Genomic DNA, 23,092 nt, shown 5'->3' on the forward strand with positions numbered 1-23,092 from the left:
GGTACCTGAACCATAGCACCACTCCTCAATCTGCTCCAATGTAGAGCACTCGAACCACAACATCTATCTCAAACTGTTCCAATGTATGGTGCCCTGACCATAACATCTATCTCAAACTGTTCCGATGTATGGTGCCCTGACCATAACATCACTCTGTATCCGCTCCGATGTATGGTATTCGAACCATAACATCACTCCTCAATCTGTTCCTTAGGACCTTCAGAATGCCCCCTGTATCAAGTATGGGTCCTCTGCTTTCAGTAGTACGGGCCCATACTACCTGCCACATCTACCCATACTTTCCACACGGACCATCCCAGAGTTCCTAAGTAGCTGATAAACCTGCTCTTTCACCCCATCTCATCGCGCGTGCTCGCTTTCCAGCGAAATCCTCTACTCTACCAGCGCACTCATCTGGCTAGATTTACTCCCTAGTCCCTTCTGCTGTCCTCCCACTTCTTTGCTATCAGCTGCTGAAGAGTTCCTAATGATGCCAGCCCTCTACCTCCTGAGTATCGTCATACTCACTTGGTAGCTGACTCCCATCATCGATAACTCCACAAAGCACAAAGCAAGCAGCATTCGAGCATTGAAGCATACATAGGACTCCCCATCTGTGGTAGCTCCACCTTCTCGGCTCATCCTCGGAAGTACCTCTGTACCCCGTAGCTTTACCCCTTGTGCGTTCTAACTAGATACCCTCACTCATCACATACACACAAAAGCATAACGCACATATAACAGCAAACCCTAGACTAAGGCATCACAAATCAGGCCACTCTAGTCCTAAGATGTGAAATACCTAGCCTGTCTCTAGCATGCAATAATGTCTCATAAAGTGCATAATAGATATTTCATAATACAAAAGTAAGGGTATTTTGGGAAATCACCGTTTGGCTCTGGCTGATTGTACACACTGCTCTTTCTTGCTTTCTCTTTGAACTCTTATTCACTTTTAGAAAACCATTTATTTGGAAAACTTTTTCTTACTTCCTCAGTTTGAGTCCAGATTTACCCGTAGGTGCGTCCGAATCCCTCAAACCAAGGCTCTGATACCAATTTGTAACACCGTGATTTCCAAAAACAAAATTTTCATTTAAATAATCAATTTAATATTAAGAACACTTGTTTAAAATCTTATTCACATTCGAATTACAAAACATAGTTTCATTTTCATTATAATAGAAGACCAGGATCCTCCAAAACACAACTCTTTCTTCGGTGTGTACAATCGAACCGTTGCCATCCCGCGTTACTGTAAGAACCTGAAACAACATAACATAACAACGTAAGCACGAAGCTTAGTGAGTTCCCCAATATACCTTACGCACATACGCCTTCCGGCCCGGACCTTTCGGTCCACATAACATTGCCTTCCGGCCCGGACCTTTCGGTCCACATAACATCGCCTTCCGGCCCGGACCTTTCGGTCCACATAACATTGCCTTCCGGCCTGGACCTTTCGGTCCACATAACATCGCCTTCCGGCCCGGACCTTTCGGTCCACAATATATATCGCCTTCCGGCCCATAAGATAATTGCCTTCCGGCCCATACACATATATAACACATAATACAAATACTCTAACACATAAAGCACATATATCATATATCATACCTGACCTTTCTGTCACATAATACCTTGCCTTCCGGCCCATATATAAGCATATATATCACGCGTAGCAGCTAACTTTCCATTTATAGCATATAAACATAACACATAACATACTTGACCTTCCGGTCACACAATCAAACCCTTCCGGGTGAGGTATAGTGAGAAGACTCACCTCGCGGACACTGGAAGATAGCAACTCCTAAAATCCCTTGCACTTGATCCTCCGAGCTACAAGCTCCCTGTAACATCATATATCCCTTATTAATACTTCTATCTTCCACGTTAACTGACCCTAAGAAATCACACCAGTCAACTCTGGTCAACAGTCCATTGTCAGCTCGACTGGACTCGGCGAGTTCCCTGGCGACTCGGCGAGTCTGGTCGTCCTTCAATCCTCTAAGATTCCCCTTCTACTCGTCGAGTATCCTCTTTGACTCGACGAGTCACTCCTGGAAGAATCGCGGGGCCACCCCGACTCCACTCGCCGAGTCTGAAGAACAACTCGGCGAGTCCCAGTGAATCTTCAAGCTACTCGCCGAGTCTGATCATCCGACTCGGCGAGTCCACGCCATGCAGTCGATCAAACTGCTTCCTGAGATACATATTTTCCCGAATATACAAACATAGGACCTTCTGGACCTCTAAGGGGTACTAATACAGGGTTATAAACGTTGGACAACAACACAACAATCTATCTAATCCCAAATGGGTTTCATAAACCCTAAATTCGTGTACACATCAAAATAACAGGAATGATCCGAAACATAACCTGAAAACGTACTCTCTGTGTCCCCAAACCTCAGAACTCGATCCCCTTGATCTTCCTCTGGCCAAAATCCTTCTTCTTCTTGCACTACAATTCCCTCAAAGTCTCTAATGGCCTTCAAGCTTGCTCTAGATGCCACAGTCGTTTAGGGTTCTCCACAATCGGCCAAAAGACGTGAAATGACGACATAACAACCCTTATATACGACCCAATACGAAACGGCTAGGGTTTTCCGCTGAACAGCGTCGACTCGCCGAGTCCATACCTGGACTCGTCGAGTCCAGTCGCGAACCCGCGACCAAATCTGCGACCCTACTCGGCGAGTCTGGCTCCAACTCGCCGAGTCTCCCCTTTAAAACACCCCAAAATGCAATTTAACAATACTTGGGATTTTGGGCTGTTACATTTTATGTCTATACCTTGTTTGGGATGATAATCCCATGATCTTGAGTAAACTTTTAAATGAGTTTACAACCACAAAACACACACATACATGAGTTTAAAACACTCCGATACGAGTGTTTGGAGGGACCCGGGTGGCGTTTAAGGATAGGAAATGACACTAGGGACTTGGGACTTGAGTTTACTCCCCATGAGTAAACTTTTAAATGAGTTTACAACCACAAAACACACACATACATGAGTTTACGGCCGTAAACTCATGTGGGTGTGGTTTTGGGTGTTTAAATGGCTTAAATGGCTTATATGGACATGGGAAATGATTTTAGGCTTTGATCTAAATGCATGGAATGGATTAAAATCACTAAAATGATTAATTTATGGGAGTTTACGGCCTAGCATAGGCTCCTGGCCGTAAACTCCTTAATCCTTATGAAAATGATGCTAAATGGTGCTAGAACAAATCACATGTGATTGGTAAAATTAATCCAAGGCCTAACATGAGTTTGTATGGGATTTTTGGGGAATTTATGGAGTTTACGGCCCATGAAACCTCCTTCATGGCCGTAAACTCTTGTGTGTGGTGTTCCAAAGTGTTTCAAGGCCTAGAACATGCATGAATGGACTTCTAAAATTCATATAAGGGCCTTAGGGGTGTTTAGTTTGCATTCTAACACCAAAAATTTTGGAGTTTACGGCCCAAGAACAGGTCTTGGCCATAAACTCTTAGAAACCCCATAAAATATGTGTTTAAGGCCTTCAAAGTATTTTTGGTTGGTCCCTTGATTTATTCCAAGGCTTTTGGTGGTGTTGGATGGCTTTCTAACACCTTAGAATTGGATTTAAGCCAAGTTTTGGGGAGTTTACGGCCCAAGCACTATCCTTGGCCGTAAACTCATCTAAATCCCCCAAAATTTAAGTTTCAAGTGTCCAAATGCTAATACCAAGGTCCTATAATTCATATCTAAGCCATAGAGGTGATTTGGAAGGGTTTAAGGGCATGAAAAACCCCATTAATATGAGTTTACGGCCCAAGCTTATGCCTTGGCCGTAAACTCCTTCAAAGTCCTCAAAATCATAGATTTACATGTTCTAAGTCCATATCTTGAAGTCCCTTAGCCATATCTAAAGTCCAAATGAGTTAAGGAAGGAGTTTAAGGGCTAAAAACCCTTCAAAAATGGTGTTTACGGCTTAGGCTGCCTCCTGGGCCGTAAACTCACATACTTTGTCCAATTTCTTGATTAAGTGTCTAATTTGGAAGCTAAATATGCTATAGATTAAGGCTAGGAAGGTACCTTAAGGATTTGAAGCCTTAAATTTGAGTTTTGGACACTTAATCCTTGGATTTAGGAGAGAGGTTAGAGAGAGAGTAGAGAGAGAAGGAAAAAGCTTCAAATGAGTGCTTAAACATGTTTATATAGTCCCTAAAACTTGGACACGGTGGAATTCTACCCGATACCGGCGTTAAACGATGCTTTGGGTCGCACCCGATTGAGTTTTCGTCACCCGACGAGAATATTTCTAAAACTTAAGAAATAAATGTCTTGGGCTAATTTCATGAGTTCCTAAATGATTTGGACTCTCATTGAATGAAAATAAATATATAATTTTAGATAACTAAGCCCAAAAACGATATCGGGACATTTCGATTTCCGACGAATTATTCGGGTAGAACGGGTTTTCGGCGATGAACAACTTCAGGCTGTTACATTATCCCCCCGTTAGAGGGAATTTCGTCCCGAAATTCAAAGAATAAGATACAGGTCATGGATTGGAATGAAACATGAATGGATTTGTTGCTTCGGATCTTCACTTTCTCAAGTGGAATCAGGGCTCTATTGAGCGTTCTAACGAATTCTCATTATCGGGACATGTCTTGGTTTCGCTTTTTGACTCTCTCTCAATCTACGATATCAATCTGCTTTCTCGTGGAAGTTCCAACCCTGAACGACTTCGGTTTCCTCAAAGGAATCACCAGGGTTTCATTGGGTAGACGCTTCTAAGGATTCGAGACGTGATGGTCTAAATAATTGTTACCAAGTTCTAAGGGCATCCAAAACTTGAAGGTTGCTGAATCGATCTCTACGAAGATCTCGAAAGGTTTGATGTGAGACTAAACTGGATGTTCGAAAGAAACTTCCGGGAGTCCTTCGGGATAGACATTTAGAAGGAATAGTTGCTAACTTCCCGTTTCTCAATAATCACAGAAACGAGGGAGGCGTGGTAATTCACATTGGGAAAACTTTTGATTTCTAAAGCATAGAATGATACGAGAGTTTGATGTCGAAGATCACGAGAACAGGGTCGAGGAAAAATCTAGACGGGTGACCCTTTCGAAAGCAAAGATAACAACATGAATGAGACTCGGTCATTTCTGGTTAAACATGGCATCAAAGTATTTTCATGGAAAGTTTTTCCCCCTTTATAAATCGAATGGAATAGAATAGTCCTCCGGACCGAGGATTCAATCTATAGATACGAAGTTAGTGTTTTCTATCTCACTAGTTAGTCGTCTCGATGGTATACATTTCGATTACATGCGAAGGATTGAGTTTAGAATACTTTCGAATAAATAGATAACAGATTTCCTTTTTGCACCCAATATCGAAAAGAGTTGCAAGTATAAGAATCATTAAAGAGAGATATACCTGCGGCGGCAGAGGGATTTGTGGTTGTAGTTGTCTTGTGACAATTCCTTTTGAAGTGTCCAGCTTCACGACAATTGTAGCAGGCCGGACTGATTCCCGTTCTAGATGATTGGTTTGTTGGCTTCGCTGGTTTTCTACAGGTTCGCGCAAGATGGCCCTTACTGCCACAGTTGTCGCAGATCCTTTCGCGACATGGTTCAGGAGTGCGGTGGTGGTAGTTGCACTTACCACACCAAGGAAGGGTACCAGTATATCCACTGGCGGGAGTTTGGGCTGTGGAACCTACAGCTGAAACAGCAACAGGGGCAGTAGCAGCATGGACTGCTACCGTTTGCTGTTTCTTAGAAGACCCTTGCGTACTCTGGGCCTTATGCTTGTTCCAGGATTTCCTTTTACTTCCGCCTCCACTAGTGACTGGCTCGGGGGTAGTAGCTTCTTCATCAGAGTTGTCTTCGTGATCTATCAGGATTTTCGCAAGGCACTTGGCGCTGTCATAAGTGTCTGGCTTCGCAGCCAAGACATTCCCCTTTGTTGGCTGGGTCAACCCCCAGATGAATCTCTCTATCTTTTTACTTTCCGGGGTAACCATTCCCGGACAAAGTAGGGCCAGATCGTCGAATCTGGAGGTATAAGCAGCTATGTCAGAACCCTTCATCTTAAGGTTCCATAGTTCATGTTCTAGCTTCTGAAGTTCGCCCCGAGGGCAATACTCTGCGAGAAGAAGCTCCTTCATAGCTTCCCAACCCATAGCGTTGGCTATAGGTAAAGTTAAAGATTTGACTCGGCCATTCCACCAAGTCAGGGCTTTGTCTAGGAAGGTACAGGCGGCAAACTTGACTCTATAAGACTCCGAACAGCCATATATTTCAAAAATTGATTCGATTCTCTCAAACCATCGGGTAAAGGCAATGACACCCCCTGTGCCATCGAAGAATGTCGGTTTTGCGTTCATGAAGTCTTTATAGGAACCCCCTTTTTGGTGTCCCTGGCTATCTTCTGGGTTTTGGTGTTGGGGATCACCTCCTGAATTTCTAGAGTTCATTTGCGACATGGCTGCTACCATTGCAGCAGTCAGAACTGTCTGAAGTGATGCAAGATCAAGTTGAAGAGGAGGATTGTTGTTGTTCGTTGAGCTGGGTCTCTTTCTTGGAGGCATCGTGATCTAACAAGATCAGGAAAGAGATGATCATATGTCCTCTGAATTGAATCAAGAGATATGGGACAGGAGATATCTCATCAAGGCAAATATAGCATCATGCTAAGCGATAAAGCAGAAAGGAGTCATAAAGATAGAACATTTTATTGCTAGAGGAATGATCAAAGAATAACGCGTATACGAGGATTTTCTACAAAGGATCAGCTCGAGAAATACTCCCATAGTATTTCATGGTTCACTGCAGCGACGATTCGTTGTTTGGGATATTGGGTAAGTTTTAGGTATGCCGCATGCCACAGTCACTCCCAAGCACATGTTGGTCGTGTCTCGAATGAATATAGTTGGCCAGGCTATATTGACCCTTGACACGACTACATAACTGCCCAGGTTTAACCGCAACGTACAACACCCATTTACTTATGTTTTGTTCTACTTGTAGTTACGGATTTCGACGGCTCGGCATACTTAAATACTTTTGAAAATACTTATATATTGTAGGATACTTTTAGTTCAGAGCACTTAGGCCCCTAATGTTTATAGTCTTATACCATGTAAGGTTTGGTATACTCTGTTCACTATAAACAAGGGCTCTGATACCAATCTGTCACACCCCGAAAACCAAAGGCGGAAACGTTCCCGGGGTTGACTCCATGTTGTGTATCAAATCCAATGTACATAGTAATCACAGTAAATAACCATTACATTACATATATATGAAAGTTTACATTGGGTTCAAAAGTAAATTGTACAAAAGTTATACATATATCATATGAACAAAAGAGACGAGTCTTCGGAGCACTCCTCCTTCACCAAAAGATATCGCCGGGTACCTGTCTAACTTGGACCTGAGAATACAAGCAGTTTGAAAATCAGCATAAAGCTGGTGAGTTCATAAGCGGTTTTGTTTTGTGAAAATGTATCGTTTTCCTTTAGTTTTCTGAAAAGATTTGATATCCAAGAAAATCCCATATTTTCTTATGTAAAGTAGTTAAGTTATCTTTTATTACAGTTCTATTACAGATATAAGTTAACCCTAGGAAAATCCCATATTTTCCTAATTGTGAGATTGATTGAATAACACATAGTATAGTTTAATACACAAAACTATAATTTAGACGAACTGTAAATAGAAAGTATTTTCAAAATCTTGGGACTACATCCCGAACCAGTTACAAGATAATTCGATAAAAACCATGGGATCACTAACCCGAAACTAGATATAAGATAACTTGATAAACCATGGGATCACTATCCCGAAACTAGATATAAGATAGTTTGATAAACCATGGGATCACTATCCCGAAACTAGATATAAGATAGTTTGATAAAATCATGGGATCACTATCCCGAAACTAGATATAAGATAGTTTGATAAAATCATGGGATTATCATCCCGTATAAGATTTAGTTTCAAAACCATGGGATTGCCATCCCGAATGAAATATAGACACAAGATCATGGGATTATCATCCCGAACAAGGTATAGACATAAAACCATGGGATTACCATCCCGAACGAGATATAGGTTACAAGGCCATGGGATTACCATCCCGAACAAGATATAGGTTCTAAACAGATCCTAGCTGTGAAATAAGTTTATATTAATACGTATTATGAGTCGGGTAACCATGCTGATATGACAACGAGACCTCCTTGACGTTAGTCAGACGTCGAATGATATACAGAATTTGTCACCCCAGGCGTGCCCGCCTAACTGTAGCTAGCAGTTAAGGTGTGGGATTGTCAGTCCCGAATAGATCTATTCACAAACTCTTCGCTCTCCCTCCAGGAGACTCTGGTTACACTTCCGGAGAGGATTTACTTGATCATCCATAAAGGGTAGTGACTATCTCAAAAGCTAGTATTAAACTATTCACAGGATTCTCATACGATTACAAACATACATAGACTTTAAGACATGATACAGCGAAGAATAGATACATACAATGAAATTATCTGGCAAAAACATTCGAATGATACGGAGATAAACTGAATCAGACATAATTTATCTAATAACTTAATACAGATATCAGTACATGATAGAAAGAGAAACATAGAACCCCAAATTATTCCCATAATAATTTGATTAGTTTGGTTATTTTCTTAACTAAAATCCATTTAGTTGTAATTGATAAGTCATTCCTTATGCTCAACATAATACATAAGGAGAATAAGAGTTTATAAGTTTGCCAGATATTATTTGAAATACATAGATGTTATGATTTGAAAACAGTTTTGGTTTACTTGTATTCCCCCCCTGAAAACAGTTAAAAACAGTGAAAAAGGCGTAGGGGTATGAACTCACCCGACGAGAAGTATGACGATTTGGATGCTAAGAGTGGATCCGGGGCTTGTAAATACATGAGGTTCCTAATTATAATGTAAAGATACACATTTGTATCTAATTAAGACTTAGTTTATTCATTTGATAGGGACACTTGCTTCAAGTCGCGAAAACACTCCGATACGAGTGTTTGGAGGGACCCGGGTGGCGTTTAAGGATAGGAAATGACACTAGGGACTTGGGACTTGAGTTTACTCCCCATGAGTAAACTTTTAAATGAGTTTACAGCCACAAAACACACACATACATGAGTTTACGGCCGTAAACTCATGTGGGTGTGGTTTTGGGTGTTTAAATGGCTTAAATGGCTTATATGGACATGGGAAATGATTTTAGGCTTTGATCTAAATGCATGGAATGGATTAAAATCACTAAAATGATTAATTTATGGGAGTTTATGACCTAGCATAGGCTCCTGGCCGTAAACTCCTTAATCCTTATGAAAATGATGCTAAATGGTGCTAGAACAAATCACATTTGATTGGTAAAATTAATCCAAGGCCTAACATGAGTTTGTATGGGATTTTTGGGGAATTTATGGAGTTTACGGCCCATGAAACCTCCTTCATGGCCGTAAACTCTTGTGTGTGGTGTTCCAAAGTGTTTCAAGGCCTAGAACATGCATGAATGGACTTCTAAAATTCATCTAAGGGCCTTAGGGGTGTTTAGTTTGCATTCTAACACCAAAAATTTTGGAGTTTACGGCCCAAGAACAGGTCTTGGCCATAAACTCTTAGAAACCCCATAAAATATGTGTTTAAGGCCTTCAAAGTATTTTTGGTTGGTCCCTTGATTTATTCCAAGGCTTTTGGTGGTGTTGGATGGCTTTCTAACACCTTAGAATTGGATTTAAGCCAAGTTTTGGGGAGTTTACGGCCCAAGCACTATCCTTGGCCGTAAACTCATCTAAATCCCCCAAAATTTAAGTTTCAAGTGTCCAAATGCTAATACCAAGGTCCTATAATTCATATCTAAGCCATAGAGGTGATTTGGAAGGGTTTAAGGGCATGAAAAACCCCATTAATATGAGTTTACGGCCCAAGCTTATGCCTTGGCCGTAAACTCCTTCAAAGTCCTCAAAATCATAGATTTACATGTTCTAAGTCCATATCTTGAAGTCCCTTAGCCATATCTAAAGTCCAAATGAGTTAAGGAAGGAGTTTAAGGGCTAAAAACCCTTCAAAAATGGTGTTTACGGCCTACGCTGCCTCCTGGGCCGTAAACTCACATACTTTGTCCAATTTCTTGATTAAGTGTCTAATTTGGAAGCTAAATATGCTATAGATTAAGGCTAGGAAGGTACCTTAAGGATTTGAAGCCTTAAATTTGAGTTTTGGACACTTAATCCTTGGATTTAGGAGAGAGGTTAGAGAGAGTAGAGAGAGAAGGAAAAAGCTTCAAATGAGTGCTTAAACATGTTTATATAGTCCCTAAAACTTGGACACGGTGGAATTCTACCCGATACCGGCGTTAAACGATGCTTTGGGTCGCACCCGATTGAGTTTTCGTCACCCGACGAGAATATTTCTAAAACTTAAGAAATAAATGTCTTGGGCTAATTTCATGAGTTCCTAAATGATTTGGACTCTCATTGAATGAAAATAAATATATAATTTTAGATAACTAATCCCAAAAACGATATCGGGACATTTCGATTTCCGACGAATTATTCGGGTAGAACGGGTTTTCGGCGATGAACAACTTCGGGTTGTTACAAACTCGGTAATCTCGAACTCTGTAAAATCGGGTCTAGCCTCCGCCTAATCATATGAAATAAACACTCTAAATGAATACATCTCTCAAGGCTAAAATATTCCCTCTCTTAGTACTCTCAGAAGGGTAAAAGACCATTTTACCCCTCTCGTGGTTCAAAGACCCTAAAGTTGACCAAACCCTAAAAGTGAACAAAAGTCAACTCTCCGGGTTACGCTGGCGTGCCAAACATGTACGTTGGGCGTACTCGGCGTCCTCATAGAAATGGGGTGCGCAACCCCTTACACTGCGCGTATTGGGATTACGCCCTGCGTAACTCCCAGTTTCAGACTCTAAGCTCTTGAGGTCTTAAACAGTTAAGACCCACGTCCAACTTCTAGATCTGACCATTTCTAAACCTCTTAATCCATAAAGTTGGTGACTTAGAGCCTTTGCATGGTTGGCCAAATCACTAACACCCATAACATTCCATTACCCAACTCTAGAAAGCTCATAACTCAAGCATGACCTCATAACAGCGACCAAGATGGAAACTTTATGGATTTATAACACAAATATCACAAAAATGGGACAGATCTAGGTCCATGGAGTACATTACACTTGATGGGTTTTGAGCATTCTAACACTTCCTAAGTGTACATGCAACCCTAATAACCTTGGATCTATGTTTGTCTAATTTGTCATGCAAAGTTGAATTCCAAGGTTATATCCTATCTAGCATACATGGGGAACAATTTTAACATAAAGTATAGATAGAATAACTTACCTTGTTGTTGATTGTGTTCCTTGAAACCTTGTGAGCCTAGCACCTCAAGTGGTGATGCCTCAAATGCTTCACACAACACCAAATGCTCTTGGAAGAACTTATGAGAGAATACACACTCTTCAAAAATCGGCCAAGCCCCCTTATTCCTTAGTGTGTTCAACTTGTGTAGCCGATTTTGGTGGAGAATATGATCCTTATATAGTGTTGACACATCTAGGGTTACACCATGTAAACCCTAATGTGTCATGACTCTTCATTTCCATGACCCATGGGTTTGTAACTCCCATGGAGCATCCATGGAGCATCCTATGGGTAGAACCCAACTTGATAATCCATGGAGCCTCTTAGCCCACTATACAAGATATGGATGATTTACATAATCAACCCATATATTTAATTAGTTATCCTTTGATCACTTAATTAATTCCAAATTAATTCTTTGATCAACTAATCAAATAATATTATTAATATATTAGAACTTATAATATATTAATAATCTCCAAGCGTTATTTCTCTCATTTAGTTTATCCAATTGCATGGTGCCATGCAACCCAAATGGACCATGCCGGGTCGGGTCAAGTACATACCAGAAATAGTTATGGACTTAGACACCTTATCCAACAGTCTCCCACTTGGATAAGTCTAGTAACTATTACTGCAAGTATGACTTCAGGAACCGATCGGCAATCGTAGCTCTTTAAAAGGTTTCTCGAAACTTGAGAAGACGATGGTATGCCATTTAAGATAAGTGATCATATAATCCTCCGTTCTAGATATCAGCCGGACAAATACATGGAACAATGTCTTACTTATTGTCCAGCAGTTTGTTTCCCGATTTCCGATTTGTTTGACAAAGAACTTTATTGAACACATCAATCTAGTTCTGACCGGGCCCGGTACATAGGTCAAAACAAAATCATCGAGGGGCCCAGATATCAGCTTCTAATCCAAGAAGGAACAGATAAACTTCGACTCATATGTTTGTTCTACTACTCATTGAATTACACATAAGAGCACGATTTTATAACATCGAGTTACCAATGCGTTTTTCGTACAATTAATGCATAACCAACTCGTAAGTAACAAATCATATCTCTAGGTTTAAAGACTTATATGATATTACCGTCTCACGATCACTCGAGATAGAATTCCATGAAGTGATTCCAGTGAGCGTGGGTTGAGTCCAATGCTCAGGACTTATGAGCACTCATGATTGTTGTAGCCTTGTCCAACACCTTAGACCTCTACAACCCATCATGACAGTCTTAATTCATATCTACTTCCAAAATATGACTGACTGTGGATGGTTTGAATAACTTAGTCATTCCGGAAGAATAACCCAGTTTATTCAGGAAGTCAAAACATGCAAAGTGAAACACAATAATAATTGAATCTAATATGGTATCAACCCTTTGAACATAAATAAAACACCTTTTATTTATCACCATATGATTACACATTATTCATTGTATACTGTTTCAGCTATCAACTTTATTCTTGAATTTAAAACAATAGTTGTCCCATGCTCCAAGCATGTACACTATGTTTTCTTAAACACTAGTCATGCCACACACCAAGTATGCATACTATGTTTGTCTATGATCTTTACTTTGTGAACTAGATCAATTGAACATAACTTCAATGATTCTCTTTTCACACTCCCAAATCCTTATCACAAATGCAAGAATTCCAAATTCATGCCATTTACTGAAATCTGTTAGATTCTAAACTTATATGCATTGATCCTCTTGTAATGATTATGCACAAAGTCAGAAAACTTTACAACAGTCATTACAGAGTATTCCAAAGGAGATCAGCTCCTTGGAAACATCCTTCTTGCATTAAGTTTCCTTAATCTTACACAGATTGAAAAAATTCTAACTTTGAAACATTTCCAGATTCCATTTTGACTATCACTTCTGACCAAGAGTTGCCTCCTTACAGACTATGTCAATATGGTCCTTCCAGAATTATCACTATACTTCCAATTGTCCTTGAGTAATCAATCTTTGGTAAACCTTAGATTGTCCTCGACAATTGTTTAATCCTTTTAGTCATATCCAGTTCTAAACCTTTTCCCTTCTTAATGCCCCAGGCATTTGGAAAATTTTAGAAAGGATGATTATAGCACATGTAATCGATCCTATATCCGAAGCATATGGGACACGATTCATGATGTCTCACATAAGGACTAAACCAGTCTTTGCTATAACATTTCCATTTCAATTTGCCAAGTTCTCATAATTCAGATTATGAAAAGGGATGCCGTAATCATAATCGAATTTTTAGAACGCAAATAATGGACCATATACAGAATTTCCTTATGTTGAGTCATTCCAACATGAAATTCATATATATATCCTTGACTAAATGATTAAAACCTCATGATCTAAGCTTATAGATTTGAGATGAAGTATAATTTCCTCTCCCTTAATTATAGCAAAACAACTTTTCCCAGTTGAAACTTTTGTTTTCTATAATTAACATTGCTAACTTGCAATACTTATCATAATAATCATGCTCCCACTAACATGATGATTATTAGCATAACACTTATGCTCCCACTAGCTTGACGTGTACTCAGAAATCAGCTGGACTTCTAGAAATCAATACTTCATTGACTTTCTTACCAAAGTTCAGATTTCTGATACTAGATTGTTTTGATAAGACTTTATCAAAATCATACACCTTCCCTTAGATAGCACACTTGTGAGTCTAAACAATTATGAAGAGGTATGCCGTAATCATAATGGTTAGACCTTTTTGCCACTTCTCACAAGTCCAAATTAGTGTGCTGGTTAACCACACGCGCTCCACTAACGACTTTGAGAATGCAAATATCACAATTGCTATCTAGCTAAAATCTACTTAGTGAAAGTGTTTCCTCACCATCATTTTCATGAATCGGAGAGAAACCTTATGACACTTAGATTTACTGGTGTATGTGTTCTTATCCATGTGAGTTGTCAAAATCATAGTCACAAGACAAGGATAATGACAAATCCAAACTCATATGGACTGAACTCAATCTTAATTTCTTGCCACCTGGCAGCTCAAGGGCCTACCATTGCTTCCAAGTTGTTGTGCAACCAATTGAGAACTCTAAGAACTCATATGCAAAGCCAACTTTAACTGGAATGGGCACAATATATGTCAACACAATAGATTATAAACCTCAAATTGTGTGCTAGAGAAGAACTTTAGGTTTTATTCTTGATTAGTTCTTGAGACTTTCAAGACCTTTAAGACTCCCACTATCCTCTTGACCTATAAGACTCCCTTGTCAAATATCCAAGAGATAGTGTGGATTCTAATCAAGACAAACACTTCACACAATTGGCCTAAGTTGGTCTTTGTTTTATCCAAAACATCACAACTTACCAATTTCAAATGTACAAGAGTAGAAAACTTTTACTCTTACATTTGACAAGTGTTTTAAACCTTCTTTAAGACATGTCACTCAAGTTACAATCTTGGAGTATGACTCTAAGACTTGTATTGGAACGAAGTATGACTCATCTTCTTGATTTAACCATTTCAACAATTCAAGTTCCTCTTCTTAGTCATAAGAATGCACTAAGATTTCCTTAGAGAACTAATTGTGACATGGTTTCTTAATCATTAAGATGATCACAAAACTGATACTAAAGTACTCTCCCATCTTTTCAGATTTGAGAAACTTTTATCCTTCTGCCTAATTTGATTCTTCTTATCGATCTTTTGTGGTGGACTTAATCAGTGCACAAGAATGTGTACTCGATCCCTTAGTCCTTTACTTGACTCACACATCCATGTGAACAAGTAATTAGTCTTAATTTTCCAAAACTTGAAAGTTCTCATTCATCATGCTATACAACTTGCATGATTCCAAGTTCCGGTCCAATTGAAACTTGGATGATGAGAATCTTTCCTTATTTGGTAAATTTAGACATTACCACAAATGAAAGAATCAATTTCATATTTCCACTCTTGCTCTTAACGGAATTATATAAGCAACAATTTTTCCACAGATGCCATTGTAAGGATATTTTAAAATAAATAAAATCAAAAAATTTCCTTTTATTTTAAAACTTTGCGGAAAAACTATCCTTACAATCCATATGAAAACTTGTTGTTATCTATTCCTAAGCAATATCTCATAACTCCTAAGAAGTAGCTCAAGAATCTGTTTTTTCAAACTATGCGATAGAAATCCATCTATGCGATCAGATTCAGCATATTCTTCCTTTAAGTTTCTTCACTTTCCTTTGATTCTTAAACCATCACCATGCGACCCGGTCACATCATGTATCAAGAATCTCATAATAGAAACTTAACAGAGTTAGATAGTGGATTTTACCTGAAGTAGAGTCAAACTTATTGACTTTAACATCCTTAGGTAAATTTGGCAGCTTCGCAACCAATGCCCTTTCTTTGGCAATACAAACATATGGACCCTTTGATAATGGTACACAGGACTATCACAGACTTAGCTTTTCTCTTTACCATTTGGTCAACCGAGTTGACTATAGCCGATCCCTTTCCATTGGGAAGAGAATGCTTTACTGGATATCCAATGTCATCATTGTCGATGTCCATAAAGTTTTAGGAAGTTGATCTTAGCAAATAGATAAGATCATTAAGGGTCTTGTCATAGTCTGTTTCATAGGTGTCCCAAAGGAACTCACTATGTGACTTAGAAAGTGATTGAACCACCAACTTTCTCAAGACTTTGACACCCAACTCTCCCGGCTTGTCAATATGTGACTACATCTCCAAGATGTGATCACACCTAGACCTTGCCTTGCCAATAGGGCTTGAGTGACCTTAAACTTTTCAAGAACTTGTGGGTTAGGGAGAATAGTTGGAGGAGGAGAAAGAAGTATGATATCCATGGGACATCATCTTCATTAGGAAACCTTGTTTCAAGAGATTTGGGAAGATCATAGGTGTCTAAACCAGACATCTTTTGGGAGATATTCAAGATAGTTGATTTACAGTCCTTAATATGACACCCAATATGAAATATTAAGGCTAGGACCCAACAAACTATTTTATAACTTAGAAGAGGTATGCCGTAATCCAAGCTATAAAATATTTGAAGGTAGGTGAATGACGATTCACCAATTTCCACCAAGATAAACGAAATGTATAATTAGGTTTTAATTGGTTTTGAAACTCCTAGATCTTTGAGATTCATTGAACTTTTCAAAGGCATGTTTCAATCTCGAGTGTGCCCTTCAGGTTTTGTGACTGGGATGCCGAGGATCACAAAACAAGGTGTGAAGTAACCATGCAAATCACTTGGTACCCTTAATAAATTACCCCTCAATCGATGTGCCGGTTAACCACACACGCTCCATCGATACTATGATAAATATTAAGTCACCCTTTACCTACCTTGTTAAGTCCAAGTTAGTGTGCCGGTTAACCACACACGCTCCACTAACGACTTAGACAAAGTGTAAAGTGTAATTTCATGGATTAGCACCTTATTCACATTTTTCCTAAAGTAACTAAGATTGGGAATTTAATAAAACATTTAGTTACTTTGTAATATTCATCATACTTTGAATGAGAATTAATAAGTCCTTGTCTTACCCGTTCGGCTAACGACCCTCCACCGATCAAGCAAGCGGTGGGTGAGAGTGGACACCCATTAAGTCACCATTTTATAGGCAACAACCTTATACCCACCTTATAGACCGGCTTCGTGAATGAGGCGTACTAGCGGTAAGACGACTTTGTTCTTATACATATATATATATATAATTATTAAATCATAATAATATAAGTATAAGGGTTGAATTTTAACTTTTAAAATTCTAGGGGTTGGAACTAAAGTTTTAACTTAACTTTACTTGTTCCAAAACTTGAGGGCAAGTTTTGTAATCTTTCAAAACTTTTCATTTCTTGTAACTTATGAGTTTAATAGAGTAATAAAATGAGGACTTTTCATTTTTCTAACTCTTGTGTTCTTTTAATGGTTTTTTAATCCAAGGGACTTTTGGTTTTCCATAACTTGAGGACAAGTTATGGACTCCATTAAAACACATTGTGATCATGAATTAATTCTACCACAGAGGTTACAAATAATTCCTATGATCATCTAAACATCATAAGAACAAGAATATGAATATGAACACTTTCAAAAATCAAAATCACATTTAATCTTTGTAATTTTGATAATTTGTTGTTGTAAATGAGTTAGAAAAGACATTACACCTTTTAAAATAAGTTTTCAAGTACCAAAACATTTTAGGGTAATGATTCTAATCCATTTCCAGCAACACAAGTCGAAATTCTGCACTCTGTCGACCCTACTCGCCGAGTGCATAAACCTACTCGCCGAGTAGGTTGAAGATACACATGAACTCGTCGAGTCCTCCCCATGGACTCGCCGAGTCCATCAGTCAGACAGCAAGATTTTCGACTTTCTTCAACTTTTAAGCACAAATAACAAACAAACAAGCCTAGGCTCTGATACCACTGATGGGTTTTGAGCATTCTAACACTTCCTAAGTGTACATGCAACCCTAATAACCTTGGATCTATGTTTGTCTAATTTGTCATGCAAAGTTGAATTCCAAGGTTATATCCTATCTAGCATACATGGGGAACAATTTTAACATAAAGTATAGATAGAATAACTTACCTTGTTGTTGATTGTGTTCCTTGAAACCTTGTGAGCCTAGCACCTCAAGTGGTGATGCCTCAAATGCTTCACACAACACCAAATGCTCTTGGAAGAACTTATGAGAGAATACACACTCTTCAAAAATCGGCCAAGCCCCCTTATTCCTTAGTGTGTTCAACTTGTGTAGCCGATTTTGGTGGAGAATATGATCCTTATATAGTGTTGACACATCTAGGGTTACACCATGTAAACCCTAATGTGTCATGACTCTTCATTTCCATGACCCATGGGTTTGTAACTCCCATGGAGCATCCATGGAGCATCCTATGGGTAGAACCCAACTTGATAATCCATGGAGCCTCTTAGCCCACTATACAAGATATGGATGATTTACATAATCAACCCATATATTTAATTAGTTATCCTTTGATCACTTAATTAATTCCAAATTAATTCTTTGATCAACTAATCAAATAATATTATTAATATATTAGAACTTATAATATATTAATAATCTCCAAGCGTTATTTCTCTCATTTAGTTTATCCAATTGCATGGTGCCATGCAACCCAAATGGACCATGCCGGGTCGGGTCAAGTACATACCAGAAATAGTTATGGACTTAGACACCTTATCCAACAACACTCATAAAGTCTCCACCTTTGGGACTTTTAAACCTAGAAATGGTCCATGCAACATGAAACCAAATAAAGAGGAAGGTTTTGAACTTTATACCTTTAGATGAAGCTCCTTTCTCTGAAGATCTCAGATCCAAACTTGCACTTCAAGCCCTAGCCTCAACAAGCTCTTTTCCTTCTTCTTCACGAAGACACCAAGACACTTTTAGCTCCAAAACACACACACTCAAGCTATGGACGATAGAAGGCTCTCTCTTAGGGTTTCACTCTCTGATATAGAGGCCGAGAAATAAGCCTTAGCATCCTTCAAATAGTGCACAAGCCAATCATTTAGGGTTTTCATCTGGACCCGTTATGCCCAGTGTAACCCTGGGTACGCCCAGCATACCCAGGAGAGTCTGCGTCCAAAATAAGCGCATGACTACGCGCAGCGTACTCCCTAGTACGCCCAGCGTACTCATTTGCTTCAAGAACTCGCTCTCTCTCTCTCTCTCTCAAGGGACCACTCTTGACAACTTGACATAATGGAAGGGTTAAATAGCTTACTTGAATTTTGGGATGTTACAATTCTCCCCCACTAGAACCAGACTTTGCCCTCGAAGTCTCATGCCGAAAACAACTCTGGATGCTGCTCCCGCATCTCTGACTCTGGCTCCCAAGTCAGCTCGGACCCCTCTGATGTTGCCACTGGACCTGAACTAGAGGCACCTCCTTGTTCCTCAAAAGCATGACCTTCCGGTCCAAGATCACAATCTGCCTCTCAACATAATTTAGACCCGCATCCACCTAGATATCCTCCAATGGCACCACTGTCGACTCGTCGGCTATACACTTCCTCAACTGAGACACGTGGAAGGTATCATGAATCTGGCTCAACTCCGCAGGTAGCTCCAATCAATAAGCTACCCTACCAACCCTCGCAATCACCATAAACGGTCCAATGTACCGGGGCCCTAACTTTCCCCTTTTCCTGAATCGGATCGCTCCTTTCCAAGGAGACACTTTCAAGAGTATAAAATCACCAACCTGAAACTCGATCTCGGATCGACGCCTATCCGCGTAACTCTTCTGGCTACTCTGGGCCATCAGCGACCTCTGTCTAACCTGATGTATCTGCTCTACCGTCTGAAGCACTATCTCAGTGTTGCCCATCACTCGCTGCCCTACCTCTCCCCAACAAATGGGAGTCCGACACCTCCTCCCATACAATAACTCAAAGGGAGGCATACCAATGCTTGAATGGTGGCTGTTGTTATAGGAAAACTCAGCCAAAGGCAGATACGTGTCCCAACTCCCTCCGAAGTCCAACACACATGCCCGAAGCATGTCCTCGAGCATCCGAATCGTCCGTTCACTCTGTCCGTCAGTCTGTGGGTGGTAAGCGGTACTGAAATGCAGCCTAGTATCTAACTCCTCAAGGAACTTCTTCCAAAACCTAGAAGTGAAACGCACATCTCGATCTGACACAATCAAGATCGGTACACCATGCCTCGATACCACCTCCCTCACATACACCTCTTTCAGTCTCTCTGCATAAGAGCTCTCACTGATAGCATGAGAATGAGCGCTCTGTGTCAGCCGGTCGACGATCACCCAAATTGCATCGACACCTCTCACAATCCTCAGCAATTTGGTGATAAAATCCATTGAAATTTGTTCCCACTTTCATTGGGGAACCTCAAGCGGCTGCAACTTGCCATGTAGACACTGGTGCTCGGCCTTAACCCTGGGATAGGTCAAGCACCTCTCTACAAACCACGATACATCCATCTTCATACAGGGCCACCAATAATCTCTTTTCAGGTCCAAATACATCTTAGTGGCCCCGGGATGGATCGAAAACCTTGACCTGTACGCCTCCTCCATCAAAATGGCATGTGCCCCACCCTCAAATGGCACCCAAATCCGGCCATGGAAGGTCATAAGCCCCTGACTATCAACAATGAACTCAGATATCTGACCATCACCTGCTCTCGCTTGCGGTTCTCCGGTCTCATGGCCTCCACCAGGGCCTCACGAATGGTGTCCAACACCGGAGTCATCACTGTCAACCTCATACAAACATCTTGCAAAGGGAACTCTCTGCCCTGTGACTCAAGACATCGGCTACCACATTAGCCTTGCCCGGGTGGTATAGGATCTCACACTCATAATCCTTTACCACGTCCAACCATCTCCGCTGACGCATGTTCAGGTTGGACTGATCCATCAGATACTTCAAGCTCTTGTGGTCCGTGTATATGGTACACCGAACCCCATACAAATAGTGACGCCAGATCTTGAGGGCGAACACCACAACCCCCAACTCCATATCGTGAGTAGGATACCTCGTCTCATGAGGCTTCAGCTGCCTCGATACGTATGCTATTACACGCCCTCTCTGCATCAGCACCACACCTAGTCCCGATATCGACGCGTCATAATATACCACAAAGCCCTCCATTCCCTCAGGAAGGGCCAACACTGGGGCTTCGCACAATCTCTGGCGAAGTGTCTCGAATCAGGCCTGCTGCTCCGGGCCCCAACTGAAAGCCACGCCCTTCCGGGTCAGCCTAGTGAGAGAAACAACAATCCTAGAGAAATCCTGGATGAATCTCCGATAATATCCGACCAACCCCAGGAAACTCCTGATCTCCGAAGGGGATCTCGGCACCTCCCAACTCATCATCGCCTCAATCTTGGCCGGATTGACCAATATCCCATTCTGGTTAACGAGGTGTCCTAGAAACTGGACCTCCCGTAACCAGAAATTACACTTGGAGAATTTGGCGTAAAACCTCTCCGATATCATAACTCTGAGGATCTCCCTCAAGTGCTCCTCATGCTGCTCTCTGGACCTCAAATACACCAATATATCATCAATGAACATGATCACCGAACGATCCAACATCGGCCTGCACACCCTGTCCATGAGATCCATGAACGCTGCCGGTGTATTGGTGAGCCCGAAAGGCATCACCACGAACTCGTAATGCTCGTAACGAGTCCTAAACGCTGTCTTCTGGATATCCTCATCACGCACCCTCATCTGATGATATCCAGACCTCAAATCAATCTTAGAGAACCAAGACGCTCCCTGCAACTGATCGAACAAATCCTCGATCCTTGGTAAGGGGTAACGGTTCTTGACCGTCAGCTTGTTCAACTCTTGGTAATCAATGCACATCCGGTGTCAACCATCCTTTTTCTTGACAAAAAGGATCAGCGCTCCCTACAGCGAGCTACTCGGCCGTATAAACCCTTTTCCTAGCAGCTCCTAAAGCTGTGAGGATAACTCCTACATCTTTAGAGGTGCAAGGCGATAGGGCGCCTTGGCGATAGGCGCTGCCCCCGGAACCAAATCGATACGTAACTCCACCTGTCTCTTGGGAGGCACACCCGACAAATCCTCAGGAAAAACATCCGGGAACTCATAAACTATCGGGACCTCATCGACCGACCTCGGTCTCTCTGCACCTACCCTCGTATACACCACATAAGCCACAAACCCACTACAGCCCTGCTGTAGACTCTGCCTCGCTCTCGCAGCTGAACAAAATGTTGACCCAGAAAGGGTACCCTAACCATAAACCGTAAGAACTCCCCCACTAGGGTCTCGTATGGTCACCAAATATGCTCATCCAGTCCATGCCCACAATGACACAAACATCTCCCATAGCAATCGGGACCAAATCAATCGAAAACTCGATGCCAAAAATCTCGAGTACACATCCTTGAATCACATCAGTGGCATACACTGCTCTCTCATCAGCTATGGAAACTCGCAAAGGTCGACTCAGCGCCTCTCGACGAATACTGATGTGCTGACTAAAGGCTAATGACACAAAAGACCGACTCGCACCCGAGTCAAATAGCACCAAAACAGGTACAGAACACACAAGAAATGTACCTACGCATATCACAATATAAGCATAACACCACAATCTCAAAATAAACATATGAAAGAATACATACTAGCCGCAACATCGGGTGCTGCGCGGACCTCCTCCGCTGTCAACTGGAAGGCTCTCCCGCGAGCGTTTGGCGCCTTGGCCTTCACCGGCCGACTCTCTGTAGCTCTAACAGCAGCAGGGACATATCCCTGAGAAGCTCCCTGAGCTGACCCTCGTAAATGCGGACACTCGGCCTTCCGGTGTCCGGTCTGGTTGCAGTGAAAACAAACTACAAACCCCTTGGGGCAATCCTTGGCCATGTGCCCCTCCTTTCCACACTTGTAGCAAGACACTGCTCTGCACAACCCCTCATGACTCTTGTCGCACTTGCCACAAGTGCAGCCCTTCTAGTTCTCTGATCTCGAATCAGTGGGCTTAGCCCGCTTGGCAGCCGGCTGGGACTGTGTCGGTCGTTGATCCCGCCCCTAAGACTCCGCCTCCTCCCTGGCCTAAGTCTTTAGCTCAATCTCCCTATTCCGAGCATTTTCCTAAAGCTCGG

The sequence above is a fragment of the Lactuca sativa genome, chromosome 7 (assembly GCF_002870075.4).
Source record: "Lactuca sativa cultivar Salinas chromosome 7, Lsat_Salinas_v11, whole genome shotgun sequence".
NCBI classification, from domain to species: domain Eukaryota; kingdom Viridiplantae; phylum Streptophyta; class Magnoliopsida; order Asterales; family Asteraceae; genus Lactuca; species Lactuca sativa.